Source organism: Oryctolagus cuniculus, chromosome 7 (genome assembly GCF_051225735.1).
Source record: "Oryctolagus cuniculus isolate XC-2025 breed Fujian yellow rabbit chromosome 7, ASM5122573v1, whole genome shotgun sequence".
In the NCBI taxonomy this organism is placed as follows: Eukaryota; Metazoa; Chordata; class Mammalia; order Lagomorpha; family Leporidae; genus Oryctolagus; species Oryctolagus cuniculus.
The window spans coordinates 98,649,279-98,666,058 of record NC_142873.1 but is presented as its reverse complement, the minus strand read 5'-3'; positions in this window follow the sequence as shown (position 1 = coordinate 98,666,058).

Here is a 16,780-nt window from a genome sequence, read left to right as displayed (position 1 = left end):
TCTTGCAATGTTCTTTCATTCTCCTAATTTATGGACTTGGCTTTTTTAAAAGTCAGATAGATATAAGCCGTAACAATACTTTTAGAAAGATGGAATTATTAGAATTTGTAAACAAAAAAATAAAATCAGACAAATGTGTACTCTGAAAAATAGCATTTAGACACTAGAAAACACATGAGACTGTTTTGTCCATGAACAGCAAAGGAATGTTTTGAGAAATTTTACTCTGAAGTAAGGTCTTACTCAGTCCAGACCAAACATGTAACTATGTAATCAAACATTTAATGCACAGCATATATTCATTCATTTGTCAAGTATTTATTAAACACCTACTTTGGCTTAATGACTTAGATATTTTAGGGAAAATCAAACCATTTTCTCAAAGTGCTTAAATAATGTAGAATGCTCTGTGGTGTACCTGCAGTAAGAGATTTGGAGAGTATATATTTTTAACTATATCATGTGGACTCATAGAGGACAAAAGCCCACATCTAGCCAGTGCTTGAATTCCCAATAAATGTTATAATATTATAGAATAAATATGATAATTAACCACCAAAACTCCTTTTAATACCTTAGATACTATTTCCTATGGCAATGTTGTACTTTACCAGAACCCAGTAATGCTGGAAAACAGTAAAGTTATACACACCCCTATTCTTTTGTGTCCCAGGATGACTCATTACATGGAAAGAACCTTTCTCAAATAATGTATTTAGGACTAGCAGATACTCCCCATTTATCTATTTTAAAGCCTGACAGAACCCTGCAAATTCCCCTTTTCTGCCTCATTAATAGTCGGCTAAACTGCTCATCCCCCCCGATCAACAGGAACAAAATGCTTGCTAAGCAAACTTTGGTTAAGCTTTTCTCCTCCCCTCAGGCCCCTGGAATTCCAACCACCTTCAGCTTGAGTCAACATACAACTCCTTAAAAGCATCTGCAGAGAATAGGTTAGTTTCAGTGTAAAACATTCTCTGGTTTACTGTCCAATCTACTCTCCACCCTTTCACCCTACTTCTTTACATCTGTTTTGTTCTGGCCTTGTTTACTACCCTACATAAAAGAAGAAGTGTTTTTGTTTAACCTTTGAATTCTGGCACATCTCAAGTCAATTCCCATAGCCCTCTTCATCCTATTATAATAGTCGTTTCCCCCTTGCAGTAATCCTTTTGAATAAGCTCTAATTCTAGATTTTCATCTTTTATAAGAAAAATTCTCCCCATCACACACATCCAATGTACAAATGTAAACTGAATCTCTATCTACAAAATCCCTAACTTTAATTCTTTATTTGAATTCATAGCATTTTTTTTATTTGCTGATATGGAAATATTTATTAATATTCAACTTGAAAATGTATTTATAAAAAATAGTACATAAAGGTGCTTTGAAAATGAGAGTTCTATGACTCTGTCTTGAGGTTTGGGAGCATTTACAGAAAGACCATATTCCTGAATATTAGAGGCTACTCTTTTTAATTACACATTCTCCTCCCATAAGATTGAATATATAGCGCCATCTACTGGTAAGTACTGCGAATGCTAATGAAAACAAAGCACATTTGCTGAAAATGATCCCAAATAACAGATCAAAGAAAAAATGTTTATATATATATACACATGTATATTTTATATATATACATCATTTATTAATTTATCATGGTTAAATACTTTTTTGTATTATATCTTCTCAAAAACAGTTTCTGGTTGCCAAAATGTTGTTATGTGTTTCAGTATTAAATATCTGAATATAATATCTAATCGCTGCATAACGTTAGAGAGGATGGTACAGTTCACTATACTCCAGAGCTTTGGCTCACAAGCTGTAATCTGCCGACCAATGGTACTCATATCATCCGAGGGCTTGTTACAAGTGCAGAATCTCGGACCTTTTCCAAGATCCATTTAGACAGCATCTGCACTCAACAAGACCTTTAGGTGATGGAATTCACATTTAAGTATGAGAAGCATTGTACAAAGTATTGTATAGCATTGTATTGATAAAAAAGAAATGTTGTCAGAAAGCTTTAAAAGATTTTTTAAAATATAGTAAACAAAGAAAAGCTCTCATGGTTGTTGCTACAGTCCCAGAATCACTTTTCATTTTTCAATCTTTAAATGGTCTTCATCTTGCAATTAAAATATTTTGAGTTACTGTAAGATCAATTGAAACAGTTATGAAACAAATTATATCTGTATTAAAGAAAGATAATTAAGAACAATACCCTCAAGCTGTATGTTAATATTATACATTTTGCATATTAGGATTCATTTTTCTGTTCAGTATCATTGATGAGACTCTCTATAAGATTAATTACCAAGACAGCTATGCCAGCAGCCTTCAAAGAAAACCAAAGGGTAGTCAAAGGAAAAGATATTAACTAAGGATTTGGCATTGATAATAAGGTCAATTTAGAGTAGTAAATCCCACTCACATGCAAATACACACTTAAACATAAGCACACACACATATATACACAGAGATAAGGATCTCTCAATACATAACTGAGAGGCCACAGGAGCAAAATTTAGCATTTCTGTTGCCCTCCCCAGATCATAAAATCACCCATAGTAGAAGGAGTTCCATTGCCTCAGGCATTTTCATTTAGTGTGCCACATGCCTCTTACTTGAGGGGGAACACAAAAATAACTGTAAATTCTGAACAATAAAGGAAAGAGTCTACATTTTCTATAAATTATACATGATAGTATTTTCTTTCAAATATATTGAGACTTTCATTATTATTAGCACATGGTCAACTTTATAATGTTTGTGTGCTTAAGAATGCATTTTCTAGTTTTTAAGTGCTAAGCAGGTATATAGATAGATCAAACTTTTTAATTATTATTTTATCCATATTTTCTATATCATTATTATTTTTTCTGACTCACCAATTAAAAAAAGAACTTTACTGTCTCTATCTGTATTTGATTTTTTTTTCATTTTTTCTTTCTTTTTTTTTTGACAGGCAGAGTGGACAGTGAGAGAGAGAGAAAGGTCTTCCTTTTCCATTGGTTCACCCCGCAATGGCCGCTGTGGCCGGCACGCTGCACTGATCCGAAGGATCAGCAACTGGCTCCTGGTCTCTCCCATGGGGTGCAGGGCCCAAGCACTTGGGCCATCCTCCACTGCACTCCCGGGCCACAGCAGAGAGCTGGCCTGGAAGAGGGGCAACCAGGACAGAATCCGGCGCCTCGACCGGGACTAGAACCCGGTGTGCCAGCGCCGCAGGCAAAGGATTAGCCTATTGAGCGTGGCACCGGCTCCATCTGTATTTGTCTCTGTGACCAGATTTCTCCTTTACATGAAGGGAAGAGTCATCATGTTTTAATATCAAGGATCCTGAGGAATCCGGATGTCCAAGTATTCAGTCATAGTACAGTAGATACAGACAAAATTTCTTTTTTAAAAAGATTTATTTATTTATTTGAAAGTCAGAGTTTCTCAGAGAGAGAGAGAGTCTTCTATCCGCTGGTTCACTCCCCAAATGGCCGCAACAACAAGAGCTCTGCGGATCCAAAAGCAAGAGCTCCTTCCGGGTCTCCCACATGGGTGCAGGGGCCCGAGGACTTGGATCATCTTCCACTGCTTTCCCAGGCCACAGCAGAGAGAGCTGGATTGGAAGTGGAGCAGCCAGGACTTGAACCAGCGCCCATATGGGGTGCTGGCGTTGCAGGCGGTGGCTTTACCCACTGTATCACAGCATCAGCCCCCAGATAAAACTCTGATTATGTCACATAACATAACAGAAGTGGAGAGGTAGAGATTAGAATGATACCTCGTCATGAACTTTTAACCTCTTTCATCCCCAGTTCCATTATATAAATTCAAACCACACCATTTTCTGCCTAAATTATTTTTAAAACTTCCTAATGGATTTCCTGCCTCCAAAATTGCCCCTTCACATGCATTCTCCACATGAGATCCAGAATGATCTTTCTAAATCACCCATTCCTCTCTCAGAACACTTCAGGAGCTCACAACTATTCTCAGGATGATGTCCAAGTTCTGATGACAAACTCTGACTTAAGAAAATTTCAATTTTTGGTATTCACTTTGCTCTGTCTATCCTTCAGGAAAATGCTCCTGCTTTTATTTCTGCCTGGAATCGTCTTTCCACATCGTCCCTCACTTCAAGTGGCTAACTCAGTTGAGCCCTTAATCCTTGCATAAACTTCCCAAAATCCCCAAAGGCTACATTAGATGCTACCCTCTGCTACCGGCTTGTACTGCCAGTAGCAGTTGCTACTTAACACTTAGCTGTTTTCTATTATAATACCTATGCACTCCTTCTCCCAAATATTCTCCGAATTTCTTTAAGCTCAACATATGTTATCTTGTTGTCTGTTGTGTACAAATACCTGTAAGTTCCCCTTTCACATCCTAAGTATTCAGTAAAGTTTTTTTTTTTTTGAATGAAGAAATTGTAAAGTAATCAAAGTATTTTTTAAAAAGATATTTTTGGTTACTGCCAGTATTTTTTCCCTCGGACTATAACTTCCCATACCTGTTTTCAGAGAATAACTTTCACAGCTTTTAATAAAATAGAATATTACTCTAAAGTGATCATATAGAACAGAGTAACATTTTATGAAGTATAAACTCATGATTGATTCCATACAAACAGGGTAGTGGCTAATATTCCCAAAGCACTTCATTAAAAGCTGACTAGAGTTAAAAAGCTTCTATACCAAAAATGCATGATTAAAACTGTTGTTTCCTTCAGAGGGCAAGTTTTCACAGCACAAGAAATTCTTCTGTGCTTAGTTTCAGAACACAGAAATGCATGACATACAAGGGAAATGTATGCAATATGGGGTCAGTGCCACGGCGTAGCAGGTTAAGCCTCCACCTGCAGTGCCAGCATCCTGTATGGGCACCAGTTCGAGTTCCAGCCGCTCCACTTCTGACCCAGCTCCCTGCTAATGCACCTGGGAAAGCAGTGGAAGATGGCCCAAGTACTTGGGCCCCTGCACCCATGTGGGAGACCCAGACGAAGCTCTTGGCTCCTGGATTTGGACGGGCCCATCTCTGGCCGACCAGTGGAGCAAATCAGTGGATGGAAGACCTCTCTCTGTATCTCCTTCATTGTACAGAAAAGTGTGAAAACTTTGAAAAGAAAAAGCAGAGAATAATATTGTACTTTATAGAATCTTATTCCCCTACCTTACAAAACTGAAATCATAAAACCGCATAGCTCTCCAGAACACTTTGTCAGCTTTCAAGATTGAAAAAAAAAAAAAAAAAAAAAAAAAAACAAACGACAAAAAACAGCTACCACATTGTTTTTGTAAACTAAAGAAACATAAATATGATAATTTGGTGTATTTCTGCAAGGTACGCATTGTGAAGCCTGAGAAGAAATAAAGCTTTGTTACAAGCTAATAGGTTCCTCCTTGTTGTTATATGCTAGGGCACCTATCAAAAACATGTCCAGTCAAGGGGTTGACATAGCTTCAAAGCAGGGCCATTAATCTGGTGACAGCACTCCATTAAACTAACTCTGCAAATCACCTTGTTGTGGAGTGAACTATTGGAGGAAGTGTGGTACCTTTGTTTACTGTCATTATTGACTAATTACAACATGATTGCTTAGAGACAAGCCAACTGTTTGCATCATGTAGAAAGATAAGTAAGATAAAATAACTCCTTTTCAGAGGGGATAGTTTTCTCATTAACCCTCCACAATAAATAGGGAGAAAAAGATACTGATCTTCACTTTCTGTGGAAAGGGCAAAGATCTCATTGATGGCAACATAATTAACATAACATATTGTTATTCTATGAATAATCTATGCACATTTTAATGTAATTATGAACCACTATATATGTAAAATTCCAACTTTATATAGTACTGAAGTAAAGTATTGGTCTATCAAAAAAAAGTTGGCCAGTGCCACGGCTCACTAGGCTAATCCTCCGCCCTGCCCTGCGGCGCCGGCACACCGGGTTCTAGTCCAGGTAGGGGCGCCGGATTCTGTCCCGGTTGCCCCTCTTCCAGGCCAGCTCTCTGCTGTGGCCCAGGAGTGCAGTGGAGGATGGCCCAAGTACTTGGGCCCTGCACCCCATGGGAGACCAGGATAAGTACCTGGCTCCTGCCAGCATATCAGCGCGGTGCGCTGGTCGCACCGTGCCAGCCGAGGCAGCCATTGGAGGGTGAACCAACAGCAAAGGAAGACCTTTCTCTCTGTCTCTCTCTCTCGCTGTCCACTCTGCCTGTCAAAAGAAAAAAAAAAAAAAAGAAAAGAAAAAAAAAGTTTTTATGTTTGGTTTCTAGTTTAAGTCTATGACAATAACAACTAGAAAAGTGTTGATCTAACTAAAGTGAATCAAATCTCTTATGGTTGCATTTACGAGCTTTTTTTTTTTTTTTAAAGAATCATATCATCTGCAAAGAGGGATAGTTTGACTTCTTGTCTGGTTGATATATTTCTGACGAGCTTTTTAATATAATCTGAATTTGCCACTAGGGTTTACTTGGGATTGTTCTCCCAGGTGTATACTTAATTCTTGATTATTTAAGAGGGCAGACTGTAGGCAAGAACACATTTAACTAAATCTACAAATCATTCCTTGTCTAATCCTCTTCTACTAAATTTAGCAAAACAACTTCACCTAAAATTGATGGACTAATGATCAGAAAAATGATGGAAAGGTGAGTAGTAAAAGAGAAAATATACAGAAACAAAGACTGTAGAAATCGTATTAGCTGTGTTATTGACTCTTAATCCCAAGACCATGAGAGTGGGTGGGATTATTCCACTGAAAAACATGCAAGCCAAGGTTTGTCCTTTCTGGGTGTATGTCGTACATATACAGAGATGTAACATATTATGAGATATAAACAGAGAATAAATGAATAGACCTTAAGGAACAGTGGAGTAAAAATTTAGTTTCTATAACTAGAAAGCAGGCAGTAATTGTTTAAGCATTTTCAGTGATTTATCAACTATTCCCTGGGCCTTCATGTATTGTGCTAGCTACAATTGTGGTCAGTAAAGCTGCTACATTTAAGAATCTAGTAGGAAAAGAGACAATAAGTCAATAATTATAATTAATTCATCAGTTAATTAGTTAACAATATGAAAAGTCTATAAGAAAATAAGAGGTGTTATGTAAACATACAAAACAAGTAACTAAATGAGTCTGAAAAGAAGTATCCTTTGAGGAAGCGCAGTCTAGAGGTCACCAAGAATGTCTATTTAATGAAATTTTATTGAGCATGTATACCGTATATAAGGTGCCATATCCACACTTCGCATGTAAGGTACTCTATCCAAAACCATCGTTGAAATGTAATTAAAAGATCAGTTTCTTTTCACACAATGTATGAAATTCATGCAAACAAGGGGTCCTTGAAAAGTTTATGAAAAGTATCTATAATTAAAAAAATTGCATGGCTATCAAAAATTCTTGCACCAAAATCAACTTATCTTTTAATTTCATTTTTTTTACTAATTGTTTGAACTTTTGAACTTTTTCATGCTTCTGTGTATGTTTATAACACCAAACTTCTTGATGATAAGATGTGGTGATACAATAACGTATGTAAGCCATTCACAACTAACTATAATAGGAGGTAGATGGTATTACACAAAAGAGAAGTCCTGTTTAATTTTCAGAATATCAATATTTTCATTTTTGATAAGTGAAGTGAAATTAAAAATATATCTCCATCAGATTATCTGAGTAACCATGGTGAAATCATACTTTTAAGTGACTTCCCAAGACCAGCCTGGATGAATAAGAATGGATGAACATTTGTGTCCTGTACACAATAACAACTAAGGAGACAGTCCTCCTGTCGCAATCTCAGGAGAAGATTATGCAGTGAAATGAAGACAATGATCTCAAGGATCCTTTAGATCTGGGCTTTTCAGTGGGCCAAAGTTGTGTGTTGTGCTGTTAACTTGGGGACATGAAGCTTAAGTTCTACTGATTCCAAAAGCTTTCTTCTTATGTCTCTTTATTTTATTCAATAAGCTGAATTAGTATCACCCTTAGGTCATGTCTTTCATTTAAGAGAAATGGTAGAAACCATATCCTGAGCTCCACAATCCAGCAATACGACGAGTACAGATAAACTCAACAAAAGCATTCATGTAAAGCAGTATTTGTAACTGGTCGAATGAATCTCAATGCACAAGATAATGTAGGATCTTATCCTTTATCAGGAAATCTTACAGCCTTACTAGGTGGATGATGATGATGATCATCTCCCTTATCATGACAACAAGTGGGATTTATTAAGTACTAGCCATGGGGTAGATTTTGAGTGCCGTATCTAATATATATATATATATATATATATATATATATATATCACTTAACTCTTCTAACACCATATATAAAGAATGCCATATTCAACTTACAAATGAAGAAGCTCTTTCACATATTGTCAATCAAAAAACATGTTATACCAGTCACACCCTCCATACTCTGGTGAACGAACAGTTCAGAAATGTTGTTTTAAAGTGCTGGAGGATACACTTGACAAGAGGTAGACCAGGATTTGAACCTCCCATCAAATCTATGCTATTATTCTCAAGCAGCTAATGATGGTTAATCTTCAAATGCTTAATGCAATTTCACTTTTCATTAAACTCTGAGCTCCAAAATTTAGAGATCAAGAGAGGAAAGAGTTGTGTTGAGAAGGAATATGTATGTAGCTTTCCTAATTGCCTTCCTTACATCTACAAAGAATATTAACTACTACTCTGGGCACCTTGTTATCTTTCCCCTGCTATGCAAAGCAGACCCCATGAAATAAGCGGTCAGCATCTTTTTTTTTTGTTTGTTTAACTTTATAGTACACAGGATGACTAAATGTTAAAAATCAAATTAAAAAGTATTTTTAGAGTATGTTTTAAACCATTCATCTGATTCAGTGGGCTTTTTATATTTTTGTGTTGTGTCTCCTCTTTGCTGCTTTGCCCGCAAGCAATCTTATGCCCTCTTTATTTTCCTGCCCTTGAGAAAGATGATGCTATCTGAGCTGGCATGGTGCATGAGGTTGGATCACCACTTGCAATGCCAGCATTCCCTGTCAGAGTTTCAGTTTGAATCCCAGCTGCTCAGCTTTTTATTCAGCTTCCTGCTAATGTGCCTGGGAAGTGCTTGCCACGCTGGTTGGAGAGGTAGACTGAGTTCCTGGCTCCTGGCTTCAGCTTGGTCCAGCCCTGGCTAATTACAATCATTTGGGGACTAATCTCTCACTCCCTGTGTCTCTCGTTCTCTTTCTGTCACTCTGCCTTTCAAATAAATAAATACATAAATAAATTATTTCTTTAAGATGGTCCTATCATCCAAATAAGTCACTTACATCTATAGCAGCTACTGATCAACTGGTTCAATAATGACACGCCAAAGTAAAAGTCAATCAACTATAGCTCAAGATATCAGAAATGAAAAAGTTTAATATTTGATAAATGTGCATATTTATCAAATAAATAAATAAATAATGAAGGAACAAAAAGGTGCAGCACACTGTAATAGTGACTCATCTTTATTTAATTTGTCATGATGAATAGCTTTAGAGTCTCTTCATATTCTTCCCTTAGTTTGCACAATTTTCAAGCAAATCAATTCTTTATTCAGAAAACAAAACTTTTTGCATATCACTTAGATTGAGAAAAAATTTAAACCTATATATATAACTTTAAATATGATATCTATTTAAATATTTCACTTTATTTATTTATTTTTTTTTTTTTTTGACAGGCAGAGTTATACAGTGAGAGAGAGAGACAGAGAGAAAGGTCTTCCCTCTGTTGGTTAACTTCCCAAGTGGCCGCTACAGCCAGTGCGTTGCACCGAAGCCAGGAGCCAGGTGCTTCCTCCTGGTCTCCCATGTGGGTGCAGGGCCCAAGCACTTGGGCCATCCTCCACTGCACTCCCGGGCCACAGCAGAGAGCTGGACTGGAAGAGGGGCAACTGGGACAGAACCCAGAGCCCCAACCGGGACTAGAGCCCCAGGGTGCCGGCACCATAGGTGGAAGATTAGCCTATTGAGCCATGGCGCCGGCCTAAATATTTCCACTTTAAATATGCCTCTACATTTTCATTGGAAAACAACTTTGAATGTAGGTTAATGACTCTGGATATTTGGCCAATTATTCCAAACACTCAAGACAAATGAGACTCCTCTGAATGATCTAGTTTTTCTCACAATGGAGAGAAAACAATTTATCAGAAAACAGATCATTATCTAAGTTTTACAGGTTTACCTTTAACAATACAATTCTTGATTTTTTTTTTGAACTGTGAAAAAGTACTGCTATGACCTCTTAAAAAGTGAAAATTTTCCATAGATACTTGTGCAATTTTAAGTAGGACAAGGTCATCTGAAAAATGTTCGTGTGATAATTTCTAGCCTGGCCACTTAGTTAAGGTTAAATGGTAACAACATAAGCTATTTTTATATTCATTCAAGTGCTGCTTTTTCGTACTTGAATTGATATAATTTACTTCATATTGTTTACCTGTTTTTGCTATTTTTCATAGTTGGTCAGTTCATTTCTAATACAGAAAATGCTTTCCTCTCTCCATTAATTTTTTCTCATTTCCACTTTGGGAAACTTATTACAGCTGATATGGTACAGAAATTGATACAGTTGCTGCTGTTAATAGCCCTCATCAACTGTAAAAACTGTGCAAGCTATCAGATGGCACTGTGGAAAAACATAAGGAAACACTCTTGTTTCTGCCCTCAGTGAACATACAATCTAATGAAATTCGTACACCAGCATTAAATACACTCATGGAAACACATGATATGCTAGAGAAATTCACTAATACACTTTATGTGTTCGCATGCCAAATTAATGGTCATGGAGAAATAGCTCTATTTCTTTGTTGAAAACACATTTGCAGGAATTCCATTGTTATAATGGATTCCAAAAGAGCCATGAAAGATACAAGCGTATCTCATGATCATTTTAGGTAATTTTACAGAAAGCCTAGTGCATGCCAAGCCCCGAAGCTTTGCATGCATTCTCGCTTGATCCTCACAATGATCCTGCTTACAGAGCTTACGGCATCTTCCACAAAAGCATCCAGAGTGAGGGAAAACAAAGGGTTAGTGAGGTTATGTAGCTACTAACGGCAAAGCAGAGATTGAAACCAAAGCTTTCCAATTCTAATTCTCAAGATGTTTTCATTTCAAGGCAGCCTCTCCAGTTTCTCTACTTGGCCAATCTTTCTGAATTGTGTCTCCCTGCTGTGCTGCCTGTTCTTACCCTCTGATTTCAGGGGACTACTGTCTTCCCTCTCTCCTTTGCAGCTTTCTCTCAGGGATGAACTGTCTATCATCCATTCAGCTCCAGCCCCAGCATGCCCTGAGCTCTGCAAACTATGTTTCCCAAGGCACGCTTCTCCAAGAGTATGGTAGAGCTGCCTGCCCTTGAGAACCACGTGTACTTCATGTGGCAGTTGGAAGAGAAGCCAAGACCCTTTAGCAACTCCACGTGTGCCTGAGGCTGCAGAAGGGAGTAAAGTTGACCATTTCTCCAGCTGTGCATTGCAGGCCTCCCCTCATCAACTCCTCACCAGTTTTATAAACCCCAAGTTTTATAATAAATCCCCTTTATTCACAAAATACCTTAGCAGATTGAGACAGATCTATTCCACAACCTGTAAAGCTCCTTCTTCTCACTATGTAAGTCCAGTCAATTCTTAAATGAGAATCAACAGAGAAGAAAAAAAACTGTATTTATTGATCAGCTTCTGTGACTGTGTGTGCTAGGTCATTTACATCTTACGTGTTTTTATTTCAGTATGTATTTGTGTCCAAGGCCATTTCTCTCTCTCCTGAGCCTCAATTCAACAAACATTTACAGAGTATTTAGTTATAAATAAGGGACTGTTTGGCTGTTGGTGAGAAAAATGATGATGGCAAGTCTCTTCTCTTAAGAATCTTACTGTCTGTGGGAATAAAGTCAAAAGGTAAATATATCCCTGTGTGATCAAAATAACACATATATGTAATGTACATGGGGTGGGGTGGAAAAGACCCCAAGCCTAGATGCAGTGGGAAGGGTGGAATGAGAGAGAACATTTTTCAAGGTAGATGTTTGGAGGCAGTCTCCTAATTATGGATTTGGGGAAGCCAAAGCCATGTGCGCTAGGGGCAGGTCACTCCAGGCAAATAGATAGCCATGTCCAGAGTGCTTATATGTCTCAGGAACACTGAAGAGCAAATGCCAGGTGGAAACAAGGTTGAGGGCAGAAAGAGGAACTGAATTTTAAAGGGCTTTACCCTAAGCTTAGTTGCTTGAACTTTAACCTGAAGCCTCTGGGGAGGTATTGCTTAGCTAAGGAGTGGTGATACAGATTTGTGTTTTAGAAAGATCAACATGCCTAAGGTGTGGATAGAAAATCAGGAAGGAGAGAGGCTGCATTGCTGTACATCCAGGGGAAAGATGAAGAAGTTCTGAGCTAGTGATACAAAAAACGGACTTTGGTTTGAAATGGACTGTAGGTTGATTAGATGAAGGGGAAATGGGAGGATATTGGAGCAATGGGATCCAGGATAATACCTGGGTGTCTGCTTGGCTGGCGAAACCAGAAGAACATCCTCGGAAGGTAGAGGAGGAGATGAGGGTGCATTTGGCTGTAGCTTGAGGTACCTACCACACCCTCTAATGGAGGTGAGCACAAGATATTTCTGTGTGAGGTATTTGGGACAAATCACATGTTCTTTTATTGTCATTTATCTTTTCAATACATATTTAACTTGGTCACTTTTTTTTTCTCTTTTCCTTCTGTTTTGATTTCCTGAGACAAGAAAGTATGCTTTTACTTTGCATTCATCATGGGCCAACCACAGTGTATCACTTAGACTGAATCTTCTGTAAGGACTTCTTTTCCTTTTTTTAAATAGTTACTTACTTGTTTGAAAGGCAGAATTCAGGGGTCAGCATTGTGATACTGCGGGTCATGGCATCCCACAGGGGCTCCGGTTTGAGTCTCACTAATGGGCCTGTGAAGGCAGCGGAATATGGCCCAAGTACTTGGGACTTTGCACCCATGTGGAAGAAGTTCCTGGATTCAGCCCAGATCTGGCAGTTGCAGCCATTTGGGGAATGAAGAAGAGGATGGAAGATCTCTCTCTCTCTCTCTCTCTCTCTCTCTCTCTCTCTCTGAATATGCCTTTCACATAAATATACATTTTTTAGAAAAAAGCAAATATACAGAATACAGAGAGAGAGAGAGAGATTCCATCTGCTGATTCACCCCATGTGGCAACAACAGCTATGACTGGGACAGGGTGAAGCCAGAAGTCTAGAACCCCATCCAGGTCTCCCACATGGGTGTCAGGGGCCTGAAACTTGGGCCATCTTCAGCTGCTTTCCCAGCCAATTGTAGCAGAATATTCAAGTAGAGAGGAGACATGGAGGCTTTTAGCAGGAAGCAGCTTCGATTGGTGCTAGCAGTGACTCAGTAGATTCACAATCAAAGTCTGAGCCCGAATTAAGAGGGACCTTATAAGCCTTTTAGTCTCTTTCCCCCATATATGGTCAGATACCTTGTGATTGAATGCTCTAATTGTACAGGGCTACGAAGGGTTGCTATAGGATTAGTACATGACAGGTACTGATTAGGTCACATTGTTCTTTGTTTGTTCCTCTTACAATTCTTAGTACTTTTCCTCCCCATAGGTGGTATGCTGTATATTGAATGACTAACACTACAGCACTGTGTATGGGAAATGAAATGTTGAAACTGTCAAAGGCCCCAGGGAAGGCCCTTGCTCTTTCTTCATCCCAGGAATGGTTCCTCACTTCGCATTCCTGGAAGGCACCTACCACAACATTAGCAGGGAGATGGATCAGAAGTGGAGCAGCCAGAACTCAAATCGGAACCCATATGGGATGACTGCATCCCAGGCAGCAGCTTAAGCCACTATTCCACAACACTGATCCAGAATTTATTTCTTGACAAATGGGTTGATTGCTTGATTATGGTAGATTGACCCTCATCCATACTGAGTAAAGTTGGATACTGGTCACCTGCAAGGATTACAGAAAGGTTTATGTGTGCAGTGTAGAATGACCTCAATGTGTACAGCCTTCTGCCCTAAGAAATTTTAATTTATACCCTAAATACAGTATCTTAGCAACTATTAGGCATACATTTTTGAAGAACAGAAATTATATCTTATTTTACTCTTATTTTATACAAAGCTACTTTCATGGTACATAGTAGGTATTCAACAAACATGTTGAATAGTGGTATGGATCATAACCACAAGATGGTAGCGTAGATGCCAAACTTAATTTTAAAAGCTTGCATTTAATAATGTGAAATAATAGATGGAGCCTATGTAATTTTTACTTTCCAATAATCACACAGTATTTTTATTTGCTATCTTTGTGATATATTTATAGTTGGAGTCTGTCCCTTTATATTTGAACAATTCTGTCTCCATCTGCTAGCTTTGCCAGATGGAGGAGAGGCAGGGAGACCAAGAGATTAATGAAGCAAACTCATCAAGTTGTTTGAAAGGTAAAAATATATAAGAAAATCAAATCTGTCAAAATACCCTTTCCAAAGAGCTATGGCTGCATATCGTATAAGTTTAGTTTCTGAAGACCAAAAACAAAACACAAACAGCAACAACAACAACAATAACAATCCCATACTACCCACCCCCCCCCAAAAAAAAAAAAGAAACAGAATAAGAAAAATCTAAGAGAAAACTTTGGGGAGATGAAATTGTTAATGACTAAGAGGACATCCATTTTGGAAAAACATAGGGTATCATTGTGTCTCCAGTGTCTATGTTAACACCTTGGTAGCAAAGGACATTAACTCTTTCTGACCACAAGGGTGAAATTAACCGCACTGGGGAGCTCAGAGCCCATTAGTGGGAATGGTTCCCCAAGGCTCTTATTTGATGATGGGCTCAGATACCATGAAAGAAGGGTGCAAGCTAGTCTTTGCAAAGAGAAGCTGGTACTTGAGAACAGGAACATTGCCTGTAATTTATAGGAGGAAGAGAAGGAAAAATCAGGCGAACTCTGCTGGATCTTGCAATTCTATGGAAAGCAGTGGTAAAAATGGAAGGGGAAAAACACATTTTAGGACAGTGCCAAACCTCAACCCATGAAAGGCAGAACACAAAAACAGTTCTAAACAGTGCCATAGTAATAAAGCAACAATGTTACACAATATATTTCAATAAAAATAAATTCATTTTAAATGTTGATAACTCATAAAAGTGCCTAAGAAAAATTAATATCACAATGAAAAACATACAAAATGAGGAAAACGTTTTTAGAAACAATGAAATCACTGAGTTAAACTATCACCCCAAACAAATATCATTAACATAATAATGAAAAATTTACTCATTAGAATTAGGCGATTCCCTTCTCTAAAGAAAATTCTGGATGATTTAAGCCAAGACAATATACGCAAGAATATTTTAGTATTTACTCACCCCTCTTTCTCAGCTCCAAGACAGTGAGAATCCATACTTGAAAGCCAGGTTCTGTCTGAGTTTAATGTAACTTTTCTTTAAGTACATTTCGCAAGGTCAGTTTTTGCTTTTTGTTTTAAGAATATGTCAATCCTCAGAAGAATTCTGAGTTCAAAATATTTGCTAAACCTGGCCCACTGGGCAGAACATAAGATAGTTGAAATACAAATAATTTTTAGAAGAACCATAGCAGGTCAGATCTGTAAGAGAAATTGTAAAAAAAAAAAAAAACAGGAAAAAAAAAAAAACACAGCATTAGTTTATGGTATTAGGGACTTCTTGCTGGAAACCTTAGGAACACATCTTCTTTTGCCTTACAGGGATTAGAGTCATTGTAATTACCCTAATAGATTAGAGTCATTTTATGCTTTCTTTTAATCCTTCATTTAGTCATTATCCAAAAAAAAAAATTCTTAAATGCTCACTATATGCCAACTACTATTCTAATTAATAATGATAGATGACATTGATATTAATTTCATACACACATAGGAACTTTAAAAACTTCATGGAAAATGCATATTATGAAAAGAATATGTATTTATTTAAATTTTTTCTCCTCCAAAATGAATTTATCCTTTTATTTTCATTAACTTTTTCCTTTTATTTTCATTATTTCATGAAATCCTTGAGCCATCTTGTAGATTTTCAACTATGGAGAATAATCAAAATGAAGTCTCCTTGTAAATATTGGTCAAAGATAACATCAAAGTATTCTTTATACTAGAGGTGTGTTTGGCTGTGCAAGCTTCCCAAAACATTTTAACTGTTCCTCAGCAATTCTCACAGTTTCTGTGTTGAGTGAATCCAGGTGAAGTGTTTGGTCCAAAGGCTATGAACAGACTTGACAGGTATCCTTTTTTTTTTTTTTTTTTTTTTTTGACAGGCAGAGTGGACAGTGAGAGAGAGAGAGACAGAGAGAAAGGTCTTCCTTTTGTCGTTGGTTCACCCTCCAATGGCCGCCGCTGCAGCCGGCGCACCGCGCTGATCCTGGCAGGAGCCAGGAGCCAGGTGCTTTTCCTGGTCTCCCATGGGGTGCAGGGCCCAAGCACCTGGGCCATCCTCCACTGCACTCCCTGGCCATAGCAGAGAGCTGGCCTGGAAGAGGGGCAACCGGGACAGAATCCGGCGCCCCAACCGGGACTAGAACCCGGTGTGCCAGCGCCGCAAGGTGGAGGATTAGCCTATTGAGCCACGGCGCCGGCCAGACAGGTATCCTTTTGGAGTCAAGGTTTTCCGTGACAGAGTTCAGGCCACTGCTTTTGTTAGCTTCAATCAAGTTCAATAGCTCTCATT